General features: G+C 44.3%; 1 long non-coding RNA gene across 2 annotated transcripts; it reads left to right on the top strand.

The window, feature by feature from the left end:
* Positions 1 to 505: 505 nt before the first annotated feature.
* LOC133069204 (uncharacterized) lies at positions 506 to 26054 on the top strand. 2 transcript variants are annotated; one of them, XR_009695813.1, is made up of 3 exons: positions 506 to 1240; positions 16250 to 16707; positions 23466 to 26054. It is a non-coding gene; the product is annotated as an uncharacterized LOC133069204 (long non-coding RNA). The 2 variants fall into 2 exon arrangements; XR_009695814.1 differs by having other exon boundaries at positions 507 to 1240; positions 16250 to 16362; positions 23466 to 26052.
* The last annotated feature ends 1331 nt before the right edge of the window (positions 26055 to 27385 follow it).

The raw sequence follows: 27385 nt of genomic DNA, 5'->3' as shown, positions 1-27385 counted from the left end.
TCCAATCTGTGTAAGATTTTATAATATGATAATTTTTGAGAAAGAAATGTCCAATTTATCACCATAGCTGGAAGCATTTGAAAATTCTTTCTAGGTTTGTTTTCTGTCCAGAAGCCCCAAGAATATTCATTTCCTGAGTCTGGAAACAAACAGATAAGAGATTCCAAATGCAGAGATTTGAAGTTTAAAACAAATGTGAATTCTTTTCCCATTTGCCAGGTGATTCACTACCTACCTGTTCTTACTGGCTCTGCTAACTGGTCATCATTTGCTAATAGTAGCCAAGCCTTTATCCCTGATCATGGGTAGGAAAAAATGTGAGTGTGTGTGAAGGAAGTGGCTTATGGCTTTCTTGGAATAGGGGTGGTGGTGGGGTGATGGAGATGAACCAGAGTCCGAGAAACAAATGCAGTTTAGCTCAGCATCGTCACCTTTGTCATCACCATCACCTTTGTCTTCTTTCTTGTCTTCCTCCTCTACATCATCATCATACAGTCATCCTACCTGCCCCTGTACACCATGCCCAGCACAAAAGCAAGCACTTCATAAGCATCATCTCACAGTCACGGAGAATCAGAATCTTTCTTGGGACTCTACTTGCCTACAAGACACTGTGATGATTGTTCCAAGGACTGACAATGAGCAGTGTGCATTTTCCTGAGTAGAGCCACAAATGCAAACTGGTTACTGGGCTCAGAGAGACAATGGATCAGCTCAGGACCAGGTTTACTTCTTAGAAGGAAGAGTTCCCAGAAAAAATTGATTCACTCATTCAAGTAAGATCTGGAACGCCTGTAAGGAATGGAGACTGCTCCGTGCTGGGGTTCCAGGGATGAACCGGGCAGAGATGGTCCTGCTGTCAGTCTTCTGTTTCTAAACAGACCCAGTAAGAACTGAGGAAGCAGGCAGTTGAAGCTGCGGATCCTCTCAAAGCCAGGACACAATCAAATTGAAACGGGGACCAGGAAGGTCTCTGGGAGAGGGATGAGTCATGGGAGTGGAGGACTGTCAGTAAAGGGGAGCGGCCGAGTGGATCTGACATGGCCGCGGGAGATGTGCTGTGTCCCCGAGCCACCACCCATCCATGTGCCCACCTGCTGCAGTGTCCACCCAGGAGCCGCTGGTCCATGTAGCACCTTCAAGAGACTGTGAGGGCCTGGGCCTGACGCAGAAGGAAGCAGGGAAGAGTTTCTCCAGTTTCCTCCTGCTGAAATGGGAACAATGGAAAGAGAAGATGAGGGTGAGTGACCGGTTATTTGGCTTTTGACTTCCTGGATCTTGCACATCTTAAGATATCAGAGAAAAAAGGCCTTTAGCTAGAAGTGAGCACATGGGGCAGGGTCAAGAATGTGTTTTCCCAATGACTGGCTGCATCCCAAGCAAGCTTGGAGCTGAATATTGCAGAGGAGGGAGGAAAACTCCCAGGCATCAGTGACTTGCTGTGGAGGATGGCAGGGTGGTGTAGAAAGAACTGGAGGGCAGGAAGTGCCCAGTGATTCACGAGGGGAATAGTTAGGACAGGCAGAATAATGCTCATGGCCCGGAAATAGGATCTCACAGAGAAAAGCTGTGCAAGACTCACCCCATCCCAAAGGGAGAGACCCGGCTGTAAGCCTGAGGGACGCAGGGAGAAGAGGGACTCATCAGGAAGGTAAGAGAAAGCCAGAAGGTGGCTGCTGTCATGGCACCTGGACCCAGGAGGTATTCCTCCTGGGACAGAGCTCCCCAGATGGGCAGGGAGCAGCATCTAGGTGTGACATCTGAAGGAAGCCTCTTCACGTAAATCAGATTCTTTTTGATTTAATTTTAATTTTATGTTGGCGTACAGTTGATTTATGGGCTTCCTGAGTGGTGCTAGTTGTAAAGAACCCACCTGCCAAAGCAGGAGACGCAAGAGATGCGGGTTTGATCCCTGGATCAGGAAGATCCTCTGGAGGTGACCATGGCAACCCACTCCAGTATTTTTGCCTGGAGAATCCCATGGACAGAGCAGCCTGGTGGGCTCTAGTCCATAGGGTGGCAGAGAGATGGCCACAACTAAAGTGACTTAGCATGCACACATGCATAGTTGATGTACAATGTTGTGTTAGTTTCAGGTGTATAGCCAAGTGATTCAGTTAAAGGTATACATATATCCACTCTTTTTTTGGTTCTATTCCCTAATAGCTTATTACAGAATACTGAGTAGAGTTCTTCGCATTATACAGTATGTCCTTGTTGATTATCTATCTATCTATAGTAGTGTGTACATGTAATCCCAAATTCCTACTAATTTATCCCTTCCCCCACTCCACATTTCCCCTTTGGTAACCATACTTTTTTTTTTGAAGTCTGTGAGTCCCAAATCAGATTCTTTCACAAACTAAAATGTTTTGAGTATCAGCCCTTAGTCAGGTCTAGGCTAGACATGGGTACACAGTGGTGAACAAGACAAATATCAGAGTCCCTGCCCTCTCAGAGCTGACCTTTCAATGGCAGGAAGCAAGTGAAAACTGAAACCAAAACCGACAAGTAAGCAGACTAATAAATACAATCATTGCAACTCTGAAGAAATAAGAATAACCACAGGGGACCTTATCCTTGGACCTGATTAACCAAGGATAATCAAAGGAAGCCTCCTGGAGGATGTGGAATTCAGCCTGAGACATAGAAAGGAAGAGAAGAGATGAAATAGCAGGTGCAAAGGTCCTGGGGCAGGAAAAAGTTGGACCTGTTCAAAGGCTAGAATTCAGCTGAGACCTAAAGGAAGAGAAGAGGAGACGAAGTAGCAGGTGCAAAGGTCCTGAGGGTAGAAAAGAGTTGGACCTATTCAAAGATTGGAATTCAGCCTGAGACCTAAGGGAAGAGAAGAACAGATGAAGTAGCAGGTGCAAAGGTCCTGGGTCAGGAAGGAGTTGGAATACTGGAAGGAATGGGGCAAGAGTTGCATTGGATGAATTTGGTGAGAATGGCAGGGGCTTTCAGGGTATTCAGCAAGGGATGACATGACCTGCTCCACATTTTTTAAGAATCCCATTTTCACTGCCATGTGGAAACTAGATTGTGGGAGCTTCTAACAAGCTCTTGACCTGCCATGTGAACCTTTTCATGTCTCTGAGAAGCTATCCCCAGGAATGGCCACCATATTGAGGGGCTTTACCCAAGCAGGAATGACAGAAACCCTGGAAATAAGCATCTTGCAACCTTTAGTGTTCATGATAGTTGAGAAGGATAACAGTAGGTGTGTTTTCTGATCTTTAATTTGGGAGATTTCAGAAGACATTGAAGAGCCTATGATTCCAACATGTGCATCTCGAAAGGCGAGATCAGTTCAGAAAAAATTGAAAATTCCAGCTGTGTGATTACAGATGACTTTCTTTCTAATGAGAGGGACATGGGCAGTGGCTACAGTTATCATTCCACAGCGGAGCTGAGATTTTTAAGGGACAGGTACCTAAAAGGAATGGTGACTTAACTGTGACCTAACTAAAATACAAGAGACTGATACGACCTCTGAGAATAATCTCAGGAATGCAAAGCACAATAGAAAGGGAAACTTAAAAACAATGAGCAAAATCCACTACAATATTGTAAAGTAATTAACCTCCAACTAATAAAAATAAATGAAAAAAATAAAAACAATGAGGACAGCCATTTGCAGCAACGTGGATGAACCTAGAGATTATTAAACTAAGTGAAGTAAGTCAGACAGAGAAAGATAAATACCATGTGATACCACACATGTGGAACCTAAAATATGCCGCAAATGAACATCTCTATGAAACAGAAACAGACTCACAGACATAGAGAACAGACTTGTGTTTGCAAAAAGGAAGAGGGAGTGGGGGAGGGAAGGATCAGAAGTTTGGAATTAGCAGATGTAAATTACTATATATAGGATGGATAAACAACAAGGTCCTACTGTATAGCTCAGGGAACTATAGTCGATGTCCTGTGATAAATAATAGAAAAGAATATAAAAAAGGATATATACGTGTTACTGAGTCACTTTGTTGTACAGCAGAAATTACAACATTGTAATCAACTACACTTCAAGTGAAAAAATAAAAACAAGTAAGGGGCTTCCCTGAGGTCCAGTGGTTAAGAATCCTCCTTCCAATCCAGGGGACACACGCTCCATTCCTGGCTGGGAAACTAAGATCCCACACGCTGCAGGGCAACTCACCTGCATACCAGTCCTGAGCCTGCACTCTGCAACAAGAGAAGCCCAAGCATCACAACAAGAGAAGCCCACGCACTGCAACTGGAGATAAAAGCCCATGCTTTGCAACAAAGACTCAGCACAGCCAAAATTTAAATAACAATAATAATAACAAAATAATTTAAAAATAAAAACAGAGGGCAAGACTCCTGGAAAGTGCAGCTGATAATAAAGGTGCAGTGTGGCTGGCAACCAGGGAAGTGGAATTCGTCACTTCCTGTATTGTCTCTGTATTTTCATCCAGGGGGAAATCTTAAGCCCAAGAAAGAGGAAACCTGCTGGACGAGGAGGACAGCCAGGACAGAACTCTGGGAGGGCAGGGGTTCCTGCTTGCTTTGTCATCTGCAGTATCCCCTGGGCCCAGGTTGTTGTTCAGTCACTAAGTTGTGTGCAACTCTGCGACCACATGGACTATAGCACACCAGGCTCCTCTGTCCTCTGCTATGTCCCAGAGTTTGCTCAAATTCTTGTCCACTGAGTTGGCGACACTGTTTACATTCGTTGAGTGAATAAAGCATGCACACAGGCAGGCATCAGTGAATGAATGACACAAGTGCCATGGTGTTGCTGTGGTAAAGATATATGCAAACTATCCAGGCTGGGGTCACAGACTCTTCCTGAAGGAGGACTTTGTCCCTTTCTTTGGTTTCCCAACATCTGTTTGGCGGCCTCTGTGTAGGTGGGAGTGTTGCTGGGAGGCAGCCTCATCCACCTATTCAGCAGGTGAGGGGATGAGAGATTCTGTTTCTGGCTAGGGCACAGATCTGAGACCTGCACTTGGCTTATCATGTGCAGTTGTAGAAGCAACAGGGACTGCTGAGAAATTTTGCCAGCCAAGATTCTGCAGGGTGGCCTCATTAGAACACAGTATCGATGGGCAGGCATGGCACGGGCGCTGTCCCCTGCTTCCCTATAGCCAGCACCCCCACCCCATCCTTGCCTACTTTGTCGTTCTTTCTTTTACACTTTTTACCTTGAAATAAGTATGTTTGCTGTTGTTTAGTTGTGTAGTCAAGTCCAACTTTTTTGCAACCCCATGGACTATACCCCCCTCCCCCTTCCCAGACTCCTCCACCCATGGGATTTCTCAAGCAAGAATACTGGAGTGGGTTGCCATTTCTTACTCTAGAGGATCTTCCTAACCCAGGGATTGAACCTGCATCTTTTGCATTGGGAGGTGGATTCTTTACCACTGAGCCACCAGAGAAGCTATGTAAAGACGTGAGGACAGATTATTCTAGATGCGATGTGGCAGCAGCTAGGGGCTCTGGGCGGGCGTCCAGTGGAGAAGCAGGAGAAAATCATGCTGAAAGGAGGGAAAGAGCAGTCCAGGGAGAGACCCAGATGACATGTGCAAAGGTCCTGTGGTAGAAAGAGGTTAGTCTGCCCAGAGAGCCAAAATAAGACCAGAGTGGTGGACAGTTGTGATCACAGAGGAATGACCCAGCCAAGGGCATTGAAGAGGCAGAAAGGGCAGATCACTTTTGAATTTTATTCTAGATCCCTGGGAAGTCATCAGAGAGTTTTAAGTAAGACAATGAGAGGAGGCTCGAGCAATAGCTCAGGTGAGAAAGTCTGATGACTTGTACCTGAGTAGTGGCAGTGGAGACAGAGACAGGATGCCTTTGAGAAATCTTGGAGATCAAATTGGTAAGCTTTGCTGCTCAATTTGACAAAGGGTTGGGGTACAAGGGGGAAGGAAGTAAGAAGCAGGACCCCCAGGTTTCTGTCTGAGCAGCTAGGGAAGGGATGCTGCTCACTGAGAAAGAGGCAGGTGGAAACGGGTGGCCTTAGGGAAGAGGTTGGATATCTGAGGGGAGCAGTCAAAGGACTGATTGGAGATGCGGGTCTGGGGTGCATCTGGATCAGATGTCAAGGCCATTGGTATAAGTCTGGAGAACATGAGCCACCAACCATGGTTAAGGTCTTGGGGATGAGGGAGACAGAAGAACTCTAAGAGTGGTTAGAGAAGAGAGCCCAGGACCCAGCTCTGGGGACCCCATTATTTTAGAGAGTAGGTGGAAGTGTCTTCAGTGAAGGAACCCCAGGGGTAGTTGAAACAGTGAATGTCTTAGGGTGAGGGCTGGGTGTAGTGGCGGTGGTGCTGGTTGTCCTGGAGAAATGGGTAGGATGCCTCTAAATATTTGAGGAGTGACCACACATAAGGGTATAGACTCCAATTGCAGTATGATCTTTGGCTTAACCTAATGAAAAGTTGCCCATATCCAGAGCTGTGCAGAGATGGCCAAAAGGATTTAGAGGGAATTCATTTGCAGCTGGGCACTTGGAAATAATCTTCTAATCTGAATTTTATGATTCTAGTTCTAGAGTAGATCTGCACCAAGGGAAGAAAGAAGACTGCTTTATTTCAAAGTTAGTCTTTTTAATAAAATGTAAGCCATTAGGATTTCCCTCGTGGTCCAGTGAGTAAAAATCCACTTGTCAATGCAGGGGACACAGGGTTGACCCTCGGTCCAGGAACATTCCACAGGCCGTGGAGCAACTAAGCCCACGTCCCACAACTACTGAGCCCACGTGCTCTAAAGCCCACGCTCTGCAACAAGAGAAGCCGCTGCAGCAAGAAGTCCGAGCACCACAACAAAGAGTAGCCCCTACTTGCCGCAACTAGAGAAAGACCCAATGTAGCCAAAAATAAATAAATGAGAAAAAATGTAAATCACTAGGTCATTTGACACACATTTGGTGAGTTCCTCGCAGCATACCAAGCTCTGGAACACCGTGGTTAGTGCCAGGACAGAGCTGCCCTGCCCTCAGGGACTGTGGGGATGGACACTTTTAGATCTCTGTAAATGTGCATATTTATCTTTTATCCAGAAAGTGCAAGTCAGGGACCATGTCCACATTTTCCTGTTGGTCCCTGAAGCGTAGCAAGAGATCATGAGTTCGTTTTACAACTGATTTAACAACTCTTGACACATTCAACCAAGAGGTGAAACACAAGTCTCCAGCATTTAGAAAAGTATTAATTTTAGAAAGTTGAGTGGATGAGGAACTGTTCCACATGCTCACCAGTAACATGTCCTCTTTTACCAAAAGAAAAAACCATAGATTGGCCACTAGTATAACCCAAAATGGCGAAGCTGGTCAGATTGAACATGTCAGTACTGAGTTGTTTACTGTACACACACTTCATCTTTTCCTCCTAGACCCTTCCTGAAAGCCATGTCTGTGCCAAAAGAAACAGTGTAAACAAAACCAAAGGTGTGTGATGCAGGTAGTAGTTCATACTGTTTGCACTTTTCTCTAAAGGCCTGGCTCCTATACCCTCATTATATTTTTCCTCCCTTAGAAAGTGCCAGACATTTGTTATCAGCCTGTGTTATTCCTTCACAGGAATATTGTGAGAGGACAGTATTGACAGAGGACACTGAAAGAGCAGGAAGTGGAGTGGGAGAAGGGCTTGAAGAGGGAGACTTCGGAGGGTGGAGAATGTCAGGTGGGAACAGAAACCCAGCCAGCTAAACGGATCTATCTGCCATCTTTTCATGGCAAATAGAAGGGGGAAACTGTGGAAGCAATGACAGGTTGTATTTTCTTGGGCTTCAAAATCACAGCAGACAATAACTGCAGCCGTGAAATTAGAAGATGCTGGCACGGCAACCCACTCCAGTATTCTTGCCTGGAGAATTCCATGGACAGCGGAGCTTGGTGGGCTAAAGTTCATGGGGTCACAAAGAGTCAGACACAGAGACTGAGTGTCAGACACCGAGTCAGACTGAGCGACTAACACTTTGCTTCTTGGAAGGAAAGCTGCAATAAACCTAGAGAGAGTATTAAAAAGCAGAGTACATCACTTTGCTGACAAAAGTCCATGTAGTCAAAGATATGATTTTTCAAGTAGTAATGTATGGATGTGACAGTTGGACCATGAAGAAGGCTGAGCATCAAAGAATTTATGTTTTTGAGCTGTGGTGCTTGAGAAGACTCTTGAGAGTCCCCTGGACTGTAAGGAGATCAAACCAGTCAATCCTAAAGGAAATCAACCCTGAATATTCATTGGAAGAACTGATGCTGAAGCTGAAGCTCCAATACTTCGGCCACCTGTCATGAAGACCTGACTCATTAAAAGACCCTGATGCTGGGAAAGATTGACGGTAGGAGGAGAAGGGGGGTGACAGAGGATGAGATGATTGGATGGCACCACCGACTCAATGGACATGAATTTGAGCAAACTCTGGGCAATAGTAGAGGACAGAGGAGTCTGGCATGCAGCAGTCCATGGGTTTGCAAGGAGCTGGACATGACTTAGCAACTGGACAACAACAACAAATGGGTCAGAGAGGGAGGCTGGGGCCAAGATGAGGGGAAAACAGATTGAAAGGAAAAGCTGAACAGGCAGGGGTGGTGAAAAATGGATAGGCTGTCAAAAGAGCAGCAGCTAAAGGTGATTCTCACCAAGGCCTCTCCTTTGAAATAGATCTGCTCCTCTGTTCTGCTGTTGTTGTGCGTTCTCATACCATGAGGGTCAAAGGTCAAATTCTAGAGGTGGGGTGGGTAGTCTTCTGGGCTGAGCTTTTGCCACACTTGATGAAAAGGTGGGGCAGGTTGGTGGACACCTATTATGGAGGACAGGTACTTCCTCCAAGAAAAATCTAGTAGGGGAGATGTGATGCATTCATGATAAAGAAAGAAGGGAGGTGTCCTGATAAAAAATAACACCTACTTTTAATAGGGTGGTGAGATGCTGGGGATGAAGCTGAGCTTGCAGAGAGATGGGGGAGGATGTTTCCAGCAGAAAGTGAAAGTGAAAGTTGCGTCTGACTCTTGCAACCGCCATGGACTATTCAGTCCATGGAATTCTCCAGGCCAGAATACTGGAGTGGGTAGCCTTTCCCTTCTCCAGGGGATCTCCTCAACCCAGGGATTGAACCCAGGTCTCCAGCATTGCAGGTGGCTTCTTTACCAACTGAGCTATCAGGGCATCCAGCAGAGAAGGCAGAAGGCAGCAAATTCAAAGCCATGAAGTAAGACAGAGCAGAACAGAGCAGGAGCTGAAGCAGGTATACTTGAGCTTTTTTTTCCCCCTCAGTACATTGAGAAACCATAAAAGGATCTTTAAAAAGAAGGTAACATGATCTGATTTTTGCTTGCAGAGGTTGCCCTGACTGTAGGGTAGAGAATATATTGGACCTTTGTTAAGCATAATCTGTGGGTCCTCAGTCAGCACTGGCTTGCGGATGAGAGTGGGACATGGGGCATGTAGGGGAGGGAAAAGTCGTCCTCTATCCTTTAGTTTCTGTGACTAGAGTGTGTGAATTAAATTGACAAAAGACAGACTCATAGGGAAGATAATTGAAAGCCCAAAGAAATGCCTAGACTTGGGGGCTTATATACCACTTTAACAAAGGGCAGCATGGCAAATAGAGGAGGAAAAGGTGGGAGTAGTGACAGATTTCGTCATCTTGGGCTTTAAAATCACTGCGGATGGTGACTGCAGCCATGAAATCAGAAGATGTTTGCTTCTTAGCAGGAAAGCTGTGACAAACCTAGACAGTGTGTTGAAAAATAGACATTACCCTACCAACAGAGGTCTGTATTGTCAAGGCTATGCTGAAGTTGAAACGCCAGTATTTTGGTCATCTGATGCAAGCAGCTGACTCATTGGAAAAGTCCCTGATGCTGGGAAAGATTGAGGGCAGAAGAAGAAGAGGGCGCCAGAGGATGAGATGACTGGATGGCATCACCAATGCAATGGACATGAACTTAGGCAAACGTCAGGAGATGGTGAAGGACAGAGAGGCCTGGCATGCTGCAGTCCATGGGGTCACAAAGAGTCAGACACAGCTGGGCGACTGAACAACAGCAATAATATATAGTGGAGAAGTACCAAGACAAAGGAACCCCAGTTTCTTCTAGGGCCAGTAAATTGCAGAGAGGTAAATATATGGGGGCTTCCATTGTGGCTCAGTGGTAAAGAATCCACCTGCCAATGTAGGAGACATGGGTTCAATCCCTGGTCTGGAAAGATCCCCTGGAGAAGGAAGTGGCAATCCACTCCAGTATTCTTTCTAGGAGAATCCCATGGACATAGGAGCCTGGAGAGCCACAGTACATGGGGTCGCATAGAGTCGGACACAACTAAGCAACAACAAATACATGGGTAGAGCTAGTGGCAGGTAAAGTTCATTTAGTAAGGCCTGTTTGTGCAGACTCAGTTCAGTACTATCTCTATCTCTGGTGATAAGGGTTGGTCTAGCATGGGAGAAGGGTAGGGGACAACCTGGCAAGGGGAGTTTATGCCTTGCTTTTAGGCAAATAGTGAGAGCACAGAGAGCCCTTCCTGTGGCTACTTTTTCCCAGTTGCCTTCAGCCCCAAATAAACCTGTGCCAAAGCACCTGACTGAGGGTGGCATGTTTTGATCCCCTTTGAAGGTATGGGGATAGGATCAAGCAGACCAAGGAGTAGGGGGACATCAGTTATTACAGGAAGAAGACAACGTAGCAGATGCAGGAGGCCCAGAGCAGGACTTTGAGAATCCTTTGGTAAAAGGAAGAGCTAGCAGATACCATGGAGCCAAGTTTAAGACCCAGGGTGTCCTTGAAGGTGGAGAGAACCTCACAGGTACCAGGCACCCAAGTAGGCAGGCCATGGAGGAGGAAAGGGCAGAAGGCACTGTGAGTCTAGATAAATAATCAGGTCCAAAGTCTGTGGAGGCTAAGATGGGCCAAGAAGAACCAATGGGTCCATGGGAGAAGTGCCAGAAGGCTGGCTGTCTGCCCTCTGTCCCCCTGGTTCATCATCTTGCCCAGGAGGGAAGGAGCTATGAAGAGCCATGTGTCCTGGAGGGTCTTGATGGAAGAAAATACAATCCTCTTAGGTCTTCTGCAGTGAAGGGCAAGATGATTCAGGGAACGGGTTTTGGCGGTTAGACAATGGTGCTCACAACTAGAACTTTTCCTATTTATCCTACAGGTGTACTTGTACAAATGCACAAAGACATACGGTCCAAGGATGTTCATTAAGGCATTATTTGTAATAGTAAATAGAATTGCTGTTGTTGTTCAACTGGCCTTGGAGCAATTAACTCAGTGCCCCACAACTACTGAGCCCATACCCCGAAACTTCTGAAGCCCACACACCTAGAGTCCAAGCTCCACAACAGGAGAAGCCACTGCAATGAGAAGCCCACACACAGAAATGAAGAGTAGCCCCCACTCACTGCAACTAGAGAAAGCCTGAGCACAGCAATGAAGACCCACCACAGCCCCCAAAATTAAATAAATAAATCTTAAAAAAATAATACAGAAGTCCAATGCAACACCAATGAAAAGCCCCAAAAGGATTTTTTGAGAAATTGACGAGCTTATTCTGGAGTATAGGTGGAAGAACACATGGCCAAAACTAGTTAAGACCATTTTCAAGAAACAGGGCAAGGTGGAAATTTTGTGGGTTTGTCCTTCTAAATGTCAGGACTTATAATAAATGTACAGAAGTTAAGATGTGGCGTACTGACTCAGAAAGAAACAAGCAAACTAAAGGACAAAGCTAGACAGTGTATTAAAAAGCAGAGATATCACTTTTCTGACAAAGGTCCATATAGTCAAAGCTATGATTTTCCAGTAGTCATGTGTGGATGTGACAGTTGGACCATAAAGAAGGCTAAGTGCTGGAGAATTGAAGCTTTTGAATTGTGGTGCTGGAGAAGACTCTTGAAAGTCTCTTGGACTACAAGGAGATCAAACTCATCAATCCTAAAGGAAATCAACCCTGAATATTCATTGGAAGGACTGATGCTGAAGCTGAAGCTCCAATACTTTGGCCACTGATGTGAAGAGCCAACTCACTGGAAAAGATCCTGATGCTGGGAAAGATCGAGGGCAGGAGAAGTGGGCAACAGAGGATGAGATGGTTGGATGGCATCATCTACTCAATGAACATGAATTTGAGCAAACTCTGAGAGATAGTGAAGGACAGGGCAGCCTGGCATGCTGCAGTCCATAGGGTCACAAAGAGTCAGACACAACTTAATGACTGAAAAACAACAAAGGAACAGAGCTCAAAAATAAACCCGCAGGTTTATGAGTATTGATCATGCAATAGAGATGGCATTGTCCTGACAGGGTTTGGGCATACTACTCCAAAATTCAGCACCTCAACATATTGACTGTTTTTATTTTTATTTATTTTGGCTACACTGGGTCTTCTTTGTGGAGCACAAGGGTTTTCTCTGGTTGTGGTATATGGCTTAGTTGCTCCCGGGCATGTGGGATCTTAGTTCTTCAACCAACCAAGGATTGAAGCCATGTCCCCTGCCATGGAAGGCAAATTTCTAACCACTGGACTCCAGCGAGGCCCCTGGCATATTGAATATTTTTAAATGAAAAGATTTGAGAAATGACAGGTGCCAGAAGGACTCTGACTTTCCCATGAAGCAGGTCATAAGACCCTCATGTGAGAGGTCCCCTCCCTGTACCTGGAGAAAAGGAGCCTTTTCGACGCCAATGATGGAAGGATTCTGAGAGGAACCTGAGAGAATAAACTTTGCTAAGTTCCCCCCCCCCGCCCCCAGTTCACTACCCTGGGCTCATACTCTTTTTTTCTATTACATTTCCCCACAATTTTCCACTCTTGATCAAACTTGGCATAAAAAAACACTGAAGCTTAACTGTTTCTTCAGGTCTTCCTTTCCTTATACTGGCTCCTGTATCTCATGCAACTTGTATTTAATGAATTTGTCTGCTTTTCTCCTGCTAAGCTTTTGTTACAGAGTCCCAGGGAGAGCACAGAAGGGTAGAAGGGATAATTTTCCTCCCTTAATAGTAGATTAGCAATAAAATATTTGATTGTATCAATTGGAACTGAGCAACTGATTGTGTATATGAAAAGAGTAAATTAGACTCTCACTTTGGGTGTTGTTGATAAGCTTCTGCTATAGCTGAGGCAACCTTTTCAATTGCATGGATTTGTATATTGGGGAAAGAAACAGGATTCCAATATCCCTGGGGCAATGGGATTAGGGGAACCAGGAAGTGGAGGGTCTTTCAAGTTATACCCAAGTGCATGTCAGCAGCTCTTCAGCACAAAAAGCAGAGGAAATAAACTCTGACTCTGCTAGCTGACATTGTGGCCTAAAAAATAAATTAAATGAAAACCCTGGGAGCAAATTGGGTGTTGAGATTTCTTGTGGTTTTGATCTAGTCCTTACATGAGGATACAGTAGCTTTGGTTGTTTGACAACCAAGTGAGTTTGTTTCCAACTGTAAAAATGATTTGGTGCCGGATATCAATTTTATGACCTTTCCCTGGGTGTAAGGACTGGAAAATGCTGGAGGAAAATCTCTCTGAAATACAAGTGCTCGCCCCATACCTTCCTGCCTCCAGGAGTGAGAGCTAGTGGAGAGCTAGCAAATGATTACATTATTTCTGCAATAAAGCCTGATACATCCATAATAAAAGTTAATGATTATGCACAGACTTTCAGATACTTCCAAAGAGTCTAGACTAAAAAACACTAAATCTTATGTTCACTCTTGCAAATTCCATGGCAGTAGGATTTTAAATTTGCTTCAGTAACAGCCTAAGGCTATTAGTAAACAAATTTTTTCTTTTGTCATCCAAACAGCCCCACTTAGGAAAGCTCTGTCAGAACTCTCAGAATAGGTCTAGGCTGTAAACTGTGTTTCAAAACATCAAAAAGATATAGTGCATGCTCAGTTGTTTAGTCATGTCCGACTCCTTTGCAGCCTCACAGACTGTAGCCCACCAGGGTCCTCTGTCCATGGGATTCTCCAGGCAAGAATGCTGGAGTGGGTTGCCATGCCCTCCTCCAGGGGATCCATTGGCAGGCAAGTTCTTTGCCACTAGTGCCACCTGGGAAGTCCTTGTCTTTTGATGGCACCATACTGTTTTGATCCCTGTAGCTTTATAGGAAGTTTTACAATCAGGAAGTGTGAGGCCTCCAAATCTGTTCTTTTTCAAGATTTTTTTGGGCTCTTCTGAGTCCTTTGAGATTCCATATGAATTTTAGGATGAATTTTGTTTTGCAAAAAACATTGTTAAAGATTTTGATAGAGATTGCATTGAATCTGTAGATGTTACTATTACTTTTTTAAAGGCTTGTCAAATGGGCATATTGAAATGGTATTTTGCTGTATTTTGTTGTTGTTGTTTATTTGGCTTCACCAAGTCTTAGTAGCAGCATGTGGGATCTAGTGCCCTGACTGCGAATGGAACCTGAGCCCGCTGCATTGGGAACACAGAGTCTTAGCCACTGTACCACCATGGAAGTTCTGAATTTTGCTGTATTTTAGTATGCATTTCTCTTATTACAAATAAAACTGGCTATTTGTACCTCCCCTTATCGAATTGCCTGCTATCTTTTGCCCACTTTTTCTATTAGAGTTTTACTATCACATAAATAGAGGATGTTACAAGTAGCAACACTTCTTTTGTTACATAAAATCATCAAATACTCATTGGGCACCTTTTTAGATGAGGCCCTGAGTTGGATGTTGGGCTACAAGTTGAGGTTGGAAACAAGATCAGAATCCTTGCAATCGTGGGGCAGGAAGGTAGATAGTGTGGAAGAATTACCCAAATACATAACAACGAGTTGGGATAAGTAATACAAAGGTAAGGACCAGAGTGTGATAAAGAGGATCAAATCTAATCTAGGGTTCAGGGAAGTCTTTTCTCAGGAAGTGACACTGTAACTATGATTTAGAAGATGAATAGGAAATAGCTAGGGCTTTCCTGGTGGTCCAGTGGTTAAGAATCCTCCCCCCAATGCAGGAGACACGGGTTTGTTCCCTGGTCCAAGAAGATCCCACGTGCTGTGGAGCAACTAGGCCTGTGTGCCACAACTACTGAGCCAGTGCTCTAGAGCCTGCAAGCAGCAACTACTGAAGCCCAAACGCCTAGAGCCTGTGGTCCACAAGAGAAGCCACTGCAGTGAGAAGCCCAAGCACTGCCAGGAGCTAGAGAACCTCATTCACGCAAATAGAGAAAGTCCTTGCACAGCAATGAAGATCCAGCACAGCCAAAATTTAAATATTTTTATTTATTTATTTATTTATTTTATTAGTTGGAGGCTAATTACTTCACAACATTTCAGTGGGTTTTGTCATACATTGATATGAATCAGCCATGGATTTACACGTATTCCCCATCCCGATCCCCCCTCCCACCTCCCTCTCCACCCGATTCCTCTGGGTCCTCCCAGTGCACCAGGCCCGAGAACTTGTCTCATGCATCCCACCTGGGCTGGTGATCTGTTTCACCATAGATAGTATACATGCTGTTCTTTTGAAATATCCCACCCTCACCTTCTCCCACAGAGTTCAAAAGTCTGTTCTGTATTTCTGTGTCTCTTTTTCTGTTTTGCATATAGGGTTATCGTTACCATCTTTCTAAATTCCATATATATGTGTTAGTATGCTGTAATGGAAAGAATTCATTTAAATATTTTTTTTTAAAAAGGAACTAAGGATGGTGTGTGGAGTTGGCGAACATTCCTGGCAAAGATATTGGCAGGTGCAAAGGCATTGAGGCCAAAGAAGCTGGTTATGTACAAGGACATGAAAGAAGGTGGTTTGAACTGAAATGTGAAGGGAAGTGGGAATCAGGCTTGGAGACTAGAGATCCAGGTTAAGGCATCTGACCATTGGTCAGAAGCGATGTCCCCTTTCTTAAGTGAAGTAAAGTGAAAATTGCTTAGTCGTGTCCCACTCTTTGCAGCACCATGGACTAATTCCCCAGGCCAGACACTGGAGTAGGTAGCTGTTCCCTTCTCCAGTGGATCTTCCCAACCCAAGGATCGAACCCAGGTCTCCTGCATTGCAGACAGATTCCTTACCAGCTGAGCCACTAGGGAAGCCCAAGAATATAGATGTATCGACAACCACCTGAGGCATAGGCTTCCATCTTGTGGTTTTGCTTTTGCTTCAGAATAGTTTTATTGGTTTGGATACACTTTTTCCACACTCAACTTTTCCTCTTCTACTTTGACACACATATTCACTCGGAGTCTTCATTGAAGTCTTCGTCACCCCATAACTCATGTATTGTCATGTTATTGTGTATGTCAGCAGGTACCTCGAGACTGGGAAGACTGAGGTTACTGCCGCCGGTTGCCGTGGTGAGTTTCAGATTCTGCACCCTGGACACAAATTTCACAAGGTCCATCTCAAGCTGGTTTAAGGTATCGAACATATAGTCTTTGTTGGGGGAAGCCTTTTTATTTTTCTTTCCCGAAGAGGCAAGTGAACCACCTGGAAGGGCAGGAAGAGTCTGCACAGTACTCTCGTCACTGTCTCCTGGAAACTTCTGTATCACAAACAGCACAACGAGGAGAAAAAACCAGGGCAACTTGCTGCCAAGCCAGCCTCGGTCATGCTCTGGTAGATTCTGCTGAATTCGAAAGTGCCTTCCGCAGGGCACCTTCCCGGGGAGCTCTATGGTGTCATCTCTCAGACAGAAGAACACAAAGGCACAGAAGGAGGACACACACATAGACCAGAAAAAGAACCACATCACAGACCGCATGGTGAGCAGCAAGGAAGTGGCTCCTGGCGCGCTGGTCTGCCCTGGCATCTGGAGACTGAGGACCAGGCAGGGCGGGGCCTTGGTGACGTCACAGAGGGCCCCGCCCTGGCCAGAACCCGTCTGGCCATTGTGATGACTTCAGGGCAGAGAACAAGGAGGCTTGCGGGGGGTCAACTGGGAGTAGGGCTTAAAGGGAAGTGGTGACATTTCCAGCAGGCAATCCAAAAAGAGGCGGGGAGTGATGGAATGCTATCTCCTTGCCAGTGTATTCTTTCCTGAACCTGGTGCTCTACTGGGAGGGTGGGTCCATCTTTTATTTTTAGTTTTCCCTTTGTTGAATCCAGACACTGTGGTGAGCAGAGCAGACCCACAGGCATGTGCCCCTGTGAAGTAGAGAGCCAAAGGGAAAGAAAGATATTAAACCAGAGGCCGCAAACGGGGAGCCACTGATGTGTTTTGTATGGCCTACACTGTTCCTACAGATGACTGTGCTCAGTCACGTCTGAACCTTTGAGACCCCACGGACTGTAGCCCACCAGGCTCCCCTGTCCATGGGATTTCCCAGGCAAGATTACTGGAGTGGGTTGCCATTTCCTTCTCCACATCTTGTGGTTTTCTTCTCCCCTCTCCGCTCTGCCATTTTCTTGGATGAATTCACCTTTCCTTAATAGGTTCATCCATTCAGACATTCATTTATTCCACAAATATTCACTGAGTACCTTTGATGTGCTGGCTAATCAATAAGCCAATCTCAGATACTGATAAGTTCTTAGAGGTGGATGAAGAGGGGAAAAAGTGGAGAGTCAACTGGGCGGCTGTTGTTGTAGAGCCAGTGTGGCTGGAGCTCTGGGCAGACACCATGGGGCAGAAGGAAGGATGCTGGTGCAAGCCCCTTCTCCTGCCAGGGTGGAGATGGGATCTTCTTCATGTTCAGGACAAAGTGAAGTCACAGATGATTTTCCATCAGGTTTGTGTTTGGGAAAGCAGTCTAGCTAGGTTGGGGATAATGAAGCCAGGGCAGCAATCCCAGAGGTCCTGGGAGGCCATTCAGTGGCCCAGGTGGGAGATGAATGTGTCCTAAGAAAAATGGGCTTCCCTTATGGCTCAGCTGGTGAAGAATTTGCCTGCAATGCAAGAGACCTGGGTTCGATCCCTGGGTTGGGAAGATCCCCTGGAGAAGGGAAAGACTGCGCATTCCAGTATTCTGGCTTGGAGAATTTCATGGACTGTACAGTCCATAGGGTCACAAAGAGTCAGACACAACTGAGCAACTTTCACACTAAGAAAAAGCAGCGAACACAGAATGACATGAGTGGATGACTCCAAGGTGTTCAAGAAGGTGAATTCACAAGATCCGGCGAAGGGCGAGTCAGGGAGGGCGGTGGGGGGAAGCCCAGGATGTAGACTCAGGTCCTAGAGGGTAGATCCGAAGAGGATGCCTTTTAGTGAGAAATGGAACTCTGCAAGGGTCCCACTGGCAGGGAGGACCTTGAGTTTGGTTTTGGTGAGTTAGTGCTTGGAGGTGCCTGTGCAAATAGCAAGTTGGAGGAGGCAGAGAAAGGGCAGTCTGTGGATTTGATATATTTCTAGGGGGAAAACAATAAGATCTTTAGATCCATTGAACACTGGGAATCAGAGAGGCAGAAGTGATGAGGAGGAACTGGAGTCTCCAGCTTGTATCACCTGGAAAGATGGTGGTGGTGTTTGTGATAAATATTTTTACTTGTTTGCCTTTTACTTTTGTTTGGGGTAGGATTAACTTAGCTGACCATAGGAGAATAGTTTGCCTGTACATTTTAAGAACGTTAAAGTGAAATATATGTTGGTCACAGAAATTTGGGGCCATGCTAAACCAATATCCTAAAAATAAAACCCTCATTATCTCCAAGAAAAAATATTGAGTTGGCCAGAAATTTCATTTGGATTTTTTTGGCAAGATCTTATGGAAAAACCCAAACGAACTTTCTGACCAACCCAATACAAATCTTGTGCATTAACCCAGAATAATCAGAAGAACTGATTATTCATTCATCAGTTCTTCTTTTATCAAGAGAATGTGAGTTTGCTTATAATATTCCCAGACCATTGTCTCTCAAAAATCACTGAATTCCAGTAGTGATTAAAAAAAGTCCCAGATTGTAGGGGAGCGATGGACTGGGAGCTTGGGATCAGCAGGTGCAAACTATTACATATAGAATTGATAAACAACAAGGTCCTACAGTAAAACACAGGGAACTATATCCAATATCCTGTGATAAACCATAATGGAAAAGAATATAAAAAGAGTGTATATATAACTAAATCACTTTGCCGTACAGCAGAAATTAACACAGACTTGTAAATCAACTATACTTCAATTTAAAGAATGCATCCCTGACTTAAAAAAAGGAAAAGTCTCAGGTTATAAACTGACAATGTAACCTGAAAGCCTCTCAGACCTGATGAATCGCTTTTTAAGCATGCACGAAAACAACAGTTTCTCTTGTTCCCAGTGAGCTTGGAGCCACAAAAATTAATTACATCACCTGTGAAATTAGTCCTATGTTTTGCATCCAAAGGTCAGTGTTCTGACTGAGAAATGGTTTAGTGCTTTCAAACACAGGGCTGAGCACATAAATATTTATCACAAGAGGACAGGAACTCACTGTACACGCGTGTTTGCCTTATCAAGCAGTTACCTGGGGCAACAAGTAAGTCTGTCTGCTTCCTGTCCCAATTTCTTTTGCCCAAGACCTTGGGCAATTGTTTATTGGACAGAGTGTTCTGTCCCATTTCTCTTCTGGGAATAAAGGCATAGACTGCTAAACAAACACACCTCCTGGTCTACCAATACCTGATTTCTGGAGAGGAGAGGGTTCTAGGTGTTTGCTAGAAAAATCAAACAACACTTATGAAAGAGAAAACTGTTGGCTACACCCAGCAGATAACAGAAAGCATGCATTTCCCCATTCCTGATTTGCTTGTTTTCATTACGGTTTTGAATGCTTTCCATGGACTTTATGGAATGTTCAAGCTTTTGATAGTGAAGATGATGTAACAGAGATACAGGCAAGCAACAGTTCCTGATCGTGATTTGTGGTAAATGCACAGCCTTGTATTTTATTAGTTTTCTATGTTCATAAGATGAAAATGTTAAAGAAACATTGGCCAAGTCAGCTTGAATCTGGCTACTTATTTGTTTTGGCCACTCTAGAGCTTTCATTTCACAAGTTCTCATACAGACCAGCCGAGGCCATTGTTACATAAGAAAGTTCAGCTGGACTGGGTGCCAACAACTCAATTCAGCACTTCTCTGTCTCCTCACGGTGGTCTCAAGGAATGGCTTCGTGAATCTTCCGGCTTAAACTAAATAAACTCATATGCAGGGAAACTCTGACAACAAGTTATTTTTCAAGTGTTCGTTTCCATATCCTCCAAGATTCTGGTTCTCACTAATGGATCAGTAGACACCCGGTGTAGATTTATCATAATCAATTTCAAGTCTATTAGTCTCTTCCACCTGCTGACCTACTAACTCTGAAGGTTTATTGGCAACTCCAGATTGTTGTATTTTAATTTGCATTTAATTTTGCACATATTTTAATTTGCATTAAATTCAACAGGCCATTTATATCTCTTTCTGAATTGCCTGTGGAGTTTTGATATTAGCTATGTAAAGGATAGGGCTTCCCTGGTATCTCAGACTGTGGAGAATCTGCCTGCAATGCAGGAGACCTGGGTCAGGAAGATCCCCTGGAGAAGGGAATGGCTACCCATGCCGGTATTCTCACCTGGAGAATTCCATGGACAGAGAAGCCTGGCAGGCTACAGTCCATGAGGTGCAAAGAGTCGGACATGACTGAGCAACTAACACACACCTATAAAGGATATTTTGGAAGAAAAGCTATAACAAACCTAGAAAACATAATAAAAAGCAGAGACATCACTTAGCTGACAAAGGCCCATGTAATTAGAGATATGGTTTTTCTAGTAGTCATGTATGGATGTGAGAGTTGGACCATAAAGAAGCTTGAGGGCAGAAGGATTGATGCTTTCAAGACTCTTAAGAGTCCCTTGGACAGCAAGATCAAATCAATCAATCCTTAAGGAAATCAACCCTGAATATTCACTGGAAGGACTGATGCTGAAGCTAAAGTTCCAATGCTTTGACCACCTGATGCAAAGAGCCATTTTATTGGAAAAAACCCTGGTGCTGGGAAAGATTGAGGGCAGGAGGAGAAGGGAGTGACAGAGAATCAGATGGTTGGATGGTATCACCAACACAATGGATGGACATGAATTTAAGCAAACTCTGGGAAATAATGAAGGACAGGGAAGCCTGGCATGCTGTGGTCCATGGGGTTGCAAGGAGTCAGATATGGCTTACAGATTGAACAACAACAAAAGGTAAAGGGTATCAAGCGTATCAACATTTCTTTGTTACATAAAATTACTAACTATCCTTTGGGCATCTCTCTGGTCTTGGGCATTGTGGGCAGATTCTTTTGTTTGTTCTAAATGTACCCCTGACAAGCTTCATGAGATAATCCTTCCAACTAATTTCCCAAAATTTGGTAAACAAGTTCATGTTGTTATTTAATGACTGCCTGAGGACAGGGCTTGGTCTATCTTGTGCATTTTGAGTCCTAGATGTGCCCAGACCAAGTAGGCATTTGATAAATATTTGTCTAATGGACAGAAAATCCTTCAGAAATTATTTTCTAGTTTCCCTTGATCTATCCTCTTAATAGGTGAAAAAAAAACAAAACTAACTTTTTTATTCTATCCCCAACAACAATTTCCCCTCCTTGTGATTATTTTCATGGTTCTCCTTCAAGCTATTTTCTTGACACAAATAATTTAAAATGTGGACTTCCCTGGTGGGCCAGTGGCTTAGACTCCATGCTCCCATGCAGGGGTCCTGGGTTCTATCCTTGGTTGGGGAACTAGATCCCGTATGCCAACACTAAGAATTAACATGCCACAACTTAAAAAAAAAAAAAAAGAAAATCTCATGTGCTGCAGCTAAGACCTGGCACAGTCAAATAAATAAACATTTTTACAAAAATAGTTAAAAGTGTATATGATGTCCCTGGTTGTACATAAAAACATGGACATATTTTCATAAAATCCTGCCTTATGTGTTTTATGGGTTTTTGGCCACAGGTATCTATTAGCCAATATGTTCAATGGAATAGTCTGTTGTAACTCCCTGAAAACTGATATAATGGAGCTTATTATCCTGTAATTATCACTTGTGTTATGATGCCAAGTTTCACTGATTCATTAGCTTGTGCTTGTCCTTCCTGAAACGAGTTTTCAGGACTACACAATCCTACGCACGTGTGGCATAGGTGATGCATTACAACTGTGAATGAATTGAGGAATTCTGGGTGGCTCCCTCTTGCTCCAGAACCTCCCCCATGTCCAAGTTCAGTTGTGCCTGAGTTCCAGTCCTGTTCATCCATTCCCTGTTTATTAGGAATATCTGTGTCAGATATTACATGAGGCACCAGCAGCAGAGATTTTTGCCTGGGGCTAACGATTTCTTTTCAAAAGTAGGTTCAACCTGGGTAGATATCACATGAATCACAGATGTCTTGGTGTGAATTGATTTATGAGGTCCCTTAAGTTCACCAAGCCCGGAAGGGGTGGAGTCGAGCTTCCCACCCAGGCAGTCTAGCTTCATGTATTCCAAAAGTGTCATCCAACCACGTCATCATTTGGGGAGGATACACATTTACTGGGATGGGTCTGCCATTCCCCAAACATGTTTGGAATTACTCTCTTGGAATCTGATGAGAAGTTGTAGAGCTCGGGGGGACTTCCCTAGTGTCCCAGCGGTTAAGACTCTGCACTTCCAGTGCCGGGGGCGTGGGTTCCTTTCCTGCTTGGACAACTAGGATCCCGAATGCCAAGCGGCACAGCCAGAAAAAAAAAAAAGAGAAATGGAAAGAATCTAATTACAGCTCTACTAGCAAGCAGATAAGATATTATAAGTGAATGGCTTCAGTTCTCCAACTCCTGTTTTCTCCTTTGTAAAACAAGGAGAACAGACCCATCTTATGAGATTCCTTTCGGCTCTACAAATCTGTGGTCCTGTCTCAACAACAGCATCTCCTTTTGTTATGAGCTTGATTTCTATATAAAATGGGGAGATATATAGACTTGCTTGGCTTATTGTGATGAGTTGTTGGGCAGAGGATGTGAGATAAAGGCTGTGAAGACAAAATGATGAAGCGTGAGCTAGATGTAAGTTACGGTCTTGTGATGATATGTTCTCCAATCTTCAGACTGCTACTTTCTCTAGCCTGCAACTCATATTTTTAAATTAATTTTTATTGGAATATAATTGCTTTACTGTGTAGTGTTAGTTTCTACTGTAGAGCAAAGTGAATCGGCTATATGTATATAAACTCTTTTTTGGATTTCCTTCTCATTCAGGTTACCACAGAGCACTGAACTATACAGTAGGTTCTCATTAGTCATGTCCGACTCTTTGCAACCCTAGGGACTATGGCCTGTCAGCCTCTTCTGTCCATGGGATTCTCCCGACAAGAATACTGGAGTGGGTTGCTGTGTCTTCCTCTAGGGGATCTTCCCAACCAAGGGACTGAACCCGAGTCTCCTGCAGCTCTTGCATTGCAGGCAGATTCTTTACCCCTGAAGCACTGGGAAAGCCCAATTATCTATTTTATACATAATATCAATAGTGTATATATTTTGAAATTCATGAGTAAAAATGCATGATGCATCAATGTTGTGCCTATACCTTTCCAGGCTCTGGAGAATGAGCAGCCATATGGACCCAGTGCTCAAGGAGCTTAACTTACATTCAAGTGAAAGGTGAACACAAAGATAAGACAACTGAACGCATATGTTCATCTAAGTTGAGAAGACTGCCACGGAAGCTGGCTAAAGGCTGAGCTAAAGATGCACAGCTCACCCTGCAGAGCTCTGTCTCTTGGAGGAAAGAGGTCTAGTCTGAGATCTGAAAGCTGCTACTAGAGGTTGAATTGTACCTGCCCACCCCTCAAGATCTGTCAAAGGCCCAACACCTAGTACCTGTGAAAGTCACCTTGTTTGGAAATAGGGTTGTGATAGAAACAGTTAAAATGAGGTCATACTGGAGTGGGACTTCCCTGGTGATCCAGTGGCTAGTTGGGTTTCCCAGGTGGTGCAGCAGTAAAGAATCCGCCTGCCAATGAAGGAGACACAAGAGATGCCACTTCAATCCCTGGGTTAGGAAGATCCCCAGGAGGAGGAAATGGCAATCCACTCCAGTATTCTTGCCTGGAAAATTCCACGGACAGAGGGGCCTGGCAGGCTACAGTCTCTGGGGTTGCAAAGAGTCAGATGCAACTGAACACACAAGCTGGAGTAGAATGGGCCTTCACTCATTATGACGTATCCTTAGGAAAAGAGACAATCGCAAAGGAAAGTGCCATGAGAAGATGGAGGCAGAGGACTTCCTTGATTGTCCAGTGCTTAAGAATCCACCTGCCAATGCAGGGGACACCAGTTTCACCCCTGGTCGAGGAAGATTCCACATGCTACAGGGCAACTAAGCCTGCATGCCACAACTATCAAGCCTGTGCATTCTAGGGCCAGTGCTCTGCAACATGAGAAGCCCATGCACTAGAGAAAGCACATGTGTAGCCACAAAGACCCAGCACAGTCAAAAATAAGTAAATAAAATTTTTAAAAAATGAAGATGGAGGCAGAGGCCAGAGCGATGCAGCTACAAGCCAAGGACTGCAGGTGACACGAGAAGTTGTACCAGACAAGGAAGGAAGCTCCTCTTTAGGTTTCTAAAGGAATGTAACTCTGCCAACATTCTGATTTTGGACTTCCTACTTCCAGAACTCTGAGAGACGAAATTGCTGTTTTAAGTCACTCAGTTTTCAGTCATTTGTTTCAGCAGCTCTAAGAAACCAATACCAGTGCAAAGGAGCTAGGCACACAGAGAATGAAGGCAGAGGGTCCCAGGGCTGCAGATACAGCATTTGCAATGTCTCTAAGGAGGCAGAAACCTCAGCAAATGCAAGGAACCAAGACAAAGCTTAGGAGGTGCAGCTCTGCCAGGAACAAGTTCCACCGGGGAATTTGTCTGTACGCTTGTGATAGTGATGGGACTTATGAAGGGTGGTCAGCCGGAGAACAGCAGAACATGCCTGGTGAGAAGGGATGGAGGGAGCTGGAGCCCACAACCTCATCAGGAGGTTGGTGACCCATGGCTTGACATGGGGCAGTGAGAGGATGGTGGTGCTGGGTTCTGGAGTAAATAAGTAGACCAGGAGTGGATCAGGTTTGGGCAGGCAGAAAGGAAAGGAAACACACGTATGACTAAATTTTAGATAAATGCTTTAGTGAAATTAGTTTTCAGGCTGGTGGGTGGTGATGCTCTTCATGAGCAGGTGAAAATTGGGGAGGAAAAGGTTCAGGTGGGGTATGAACACCACAGGTTTGCTGAACTGATGTGACTTGGCTCAGTCTTTGCTTTTACTCATCAAACTTGGCATCAGGTGACTTGGCCGATTCCAAAATTCAAGTCCCCTTGTCCTCCTGAAAAGGGTTGCAGGAATCCCTGTAGCAGATATCAGGAGAGCCTCTTGCCTCCAAAAGGAGTTTCAATGACGTCGTTCCAAAGGGCGTGATCATTTGACTAATCCTTGCACTTTGAAGAGGAAACACCCTTGGAATACCTAAGTTCTGGTGTCTTTGTAAAAACAGTAGATCTCATTTCTTCAAAGCCAGACCTCCTTGAGTCCAGATGTAGAAAGATCGTGTCAGAGCACTTCGTAAATATGCCTCACTACATTATCAAAGACTGCTTAAAAATAAATAATAAATGTATTTTCCCATTCCCATTTAATGAGGACCTTTTTAAGTTAACCATGAGCTAAGAGTCTCATGATTGAAGCAACGTGTAACTAGAAGTTCGTAACCATCATGCCAATGGCATTTTCAGCTTGTGACTCGGTTTTTCTCAGACTTTGGATGATGCTTATGATCATAGAAAAACAGATTAGCTTTTGTGATGGTTATTTTTATATGAAATGCTCTGTACTATAAGGCTGGGGAAAATGACTATAAATACAGTGTTTGGGATGGCAATCAAAAGGCAGAGGTAACAACATTGTAAATTACCTATATGTCAATAAAAAATTAAAATAAAATAAATAACCATTAAAGACATACTGTACAGAACATAGAACTATATGTAATATTTTGTAATAATCTATAAGGAAAAAGAATCTAAAAACAAATGTATATATAATAAATGTATAAAAAACTAAATCACTTTTCTGTACGCCTGGAACTGACACAACATTATAAATCAACTATACTTCGATTGAAAATAAAATAATCAACAAGGACCTACTATATAGTACAGAGAATTATATTCAATACTTTGTAGTAATCTCTGAAGGAAAAGAATCTCAAAAAGAATATATATATATACATATATATGTATATATGTATGAAAGTCGCTCAGTTTTGTCCGACTCTTTGAGACCCCCAGAATACTGGAGTATTCTGGAAAGAAAAAGAGCCTTTCTCTTCTCCAGGAGATCTTCCCAACCCAGGGATTGAACCCAGGTCTCCTGCATCACAGGCAGATTCTTTACCAGCTGAGCCACAAGGGAAGCCCATATATATGTATATATACATAAAACTGAGTTACTTTACCGTACACCAGAAACTAACACAACATTGTAAGTCAACTAGACATTCATAAAAACAAGTTTTAAAGGTAGAAGCAACCAGTTCAAACATAGAGCTTTATTATTACTGTTGTTATTATGTAGCCACACCTCATGACTTGTGGAATCTCAGCTCCCCGACCAGAGACTGAACCAGGCCACAGCAGTGAAAGCTTGGAATCCTAACCACTCGGCCTCCAGAAGCTCCCGATACAGTCTAAAACCACATGAACAGTCATGTCTGGTCCAAGGTCCCCTTTTCTTCTGGCTTTCCCTGGGTGATGTCATCAGCCCAGGGGCTTTATTTATTATCCACATAGCCTGATGACCCCTCAATTGTGTAGTCAGAGCTTGGTCCCTCTCAAAAGCTTCAGGCTGGGTCCCCCCAACTCCTGCTAGGTCCCCACAGTCAAAGGCTCTGGAATCAGACATGCCCCAACAGAACTCTCAGCTTCCCACACACACCTGCTCCTCCTGAGTCTTTCCTGAGAATAACCAACACCACCTCCCCACTGGGGCAGCATCAGACTGCAGGTGTTTTGCTCCTGGTCTCCACAGCACCCGCCCCATGCCCATCACCCTGGCCCAGGCTACCTTCGTCAGTCACCTGCCTCATCGCCAAACCGCCTGCCTTCCGATCTGTTGTCTACACCACAGCCAGGATCATCTTTCAAGAACGCAAGTCTATTTATTCATGTCACATCCCTTCAAAGAAGGAAAACAGTCCTTTGATGTCTCCCCATTTATTACTACAAAAGTGAAGCCCTTAACTTGACATCCTGTTCTAAGTGAAGGGTCCTCTTCATCCTTCTGGGAACACTTCATCCTTCAGTCCTTCCTCCCGAGAACACTTCCAATACTTCCTCTTTCAGTCCTCCCTGACCTGGCTGAGTGGATATGGTGCCAGGTCACTCCTCTTTAGGGCACACATTTTACAATGCACCGAGATGGCTGGTTTATGATGTGACATTTACCCACACATTCAGATGCATG

Source organism: Dama dama, chromosome 14 (assembly GCF_033118175.1).
Source record: "Dama dama isolate Ldn47 chromosome 14, ASM3311817v1, whole genome shotgun sequence".
In the NCBI taxonomy this organism is placed as follows: domain Eukaryota; kingdom Metazoa; phylum Chordata; class Mammalia; order Artiodactyla; family Cervidae; genus Dama; species Dama dama.
Note: the sequence above shows the minus strand (reverse complement) of the source record. Positions and strands in the feature narration are given on the sequence as shown.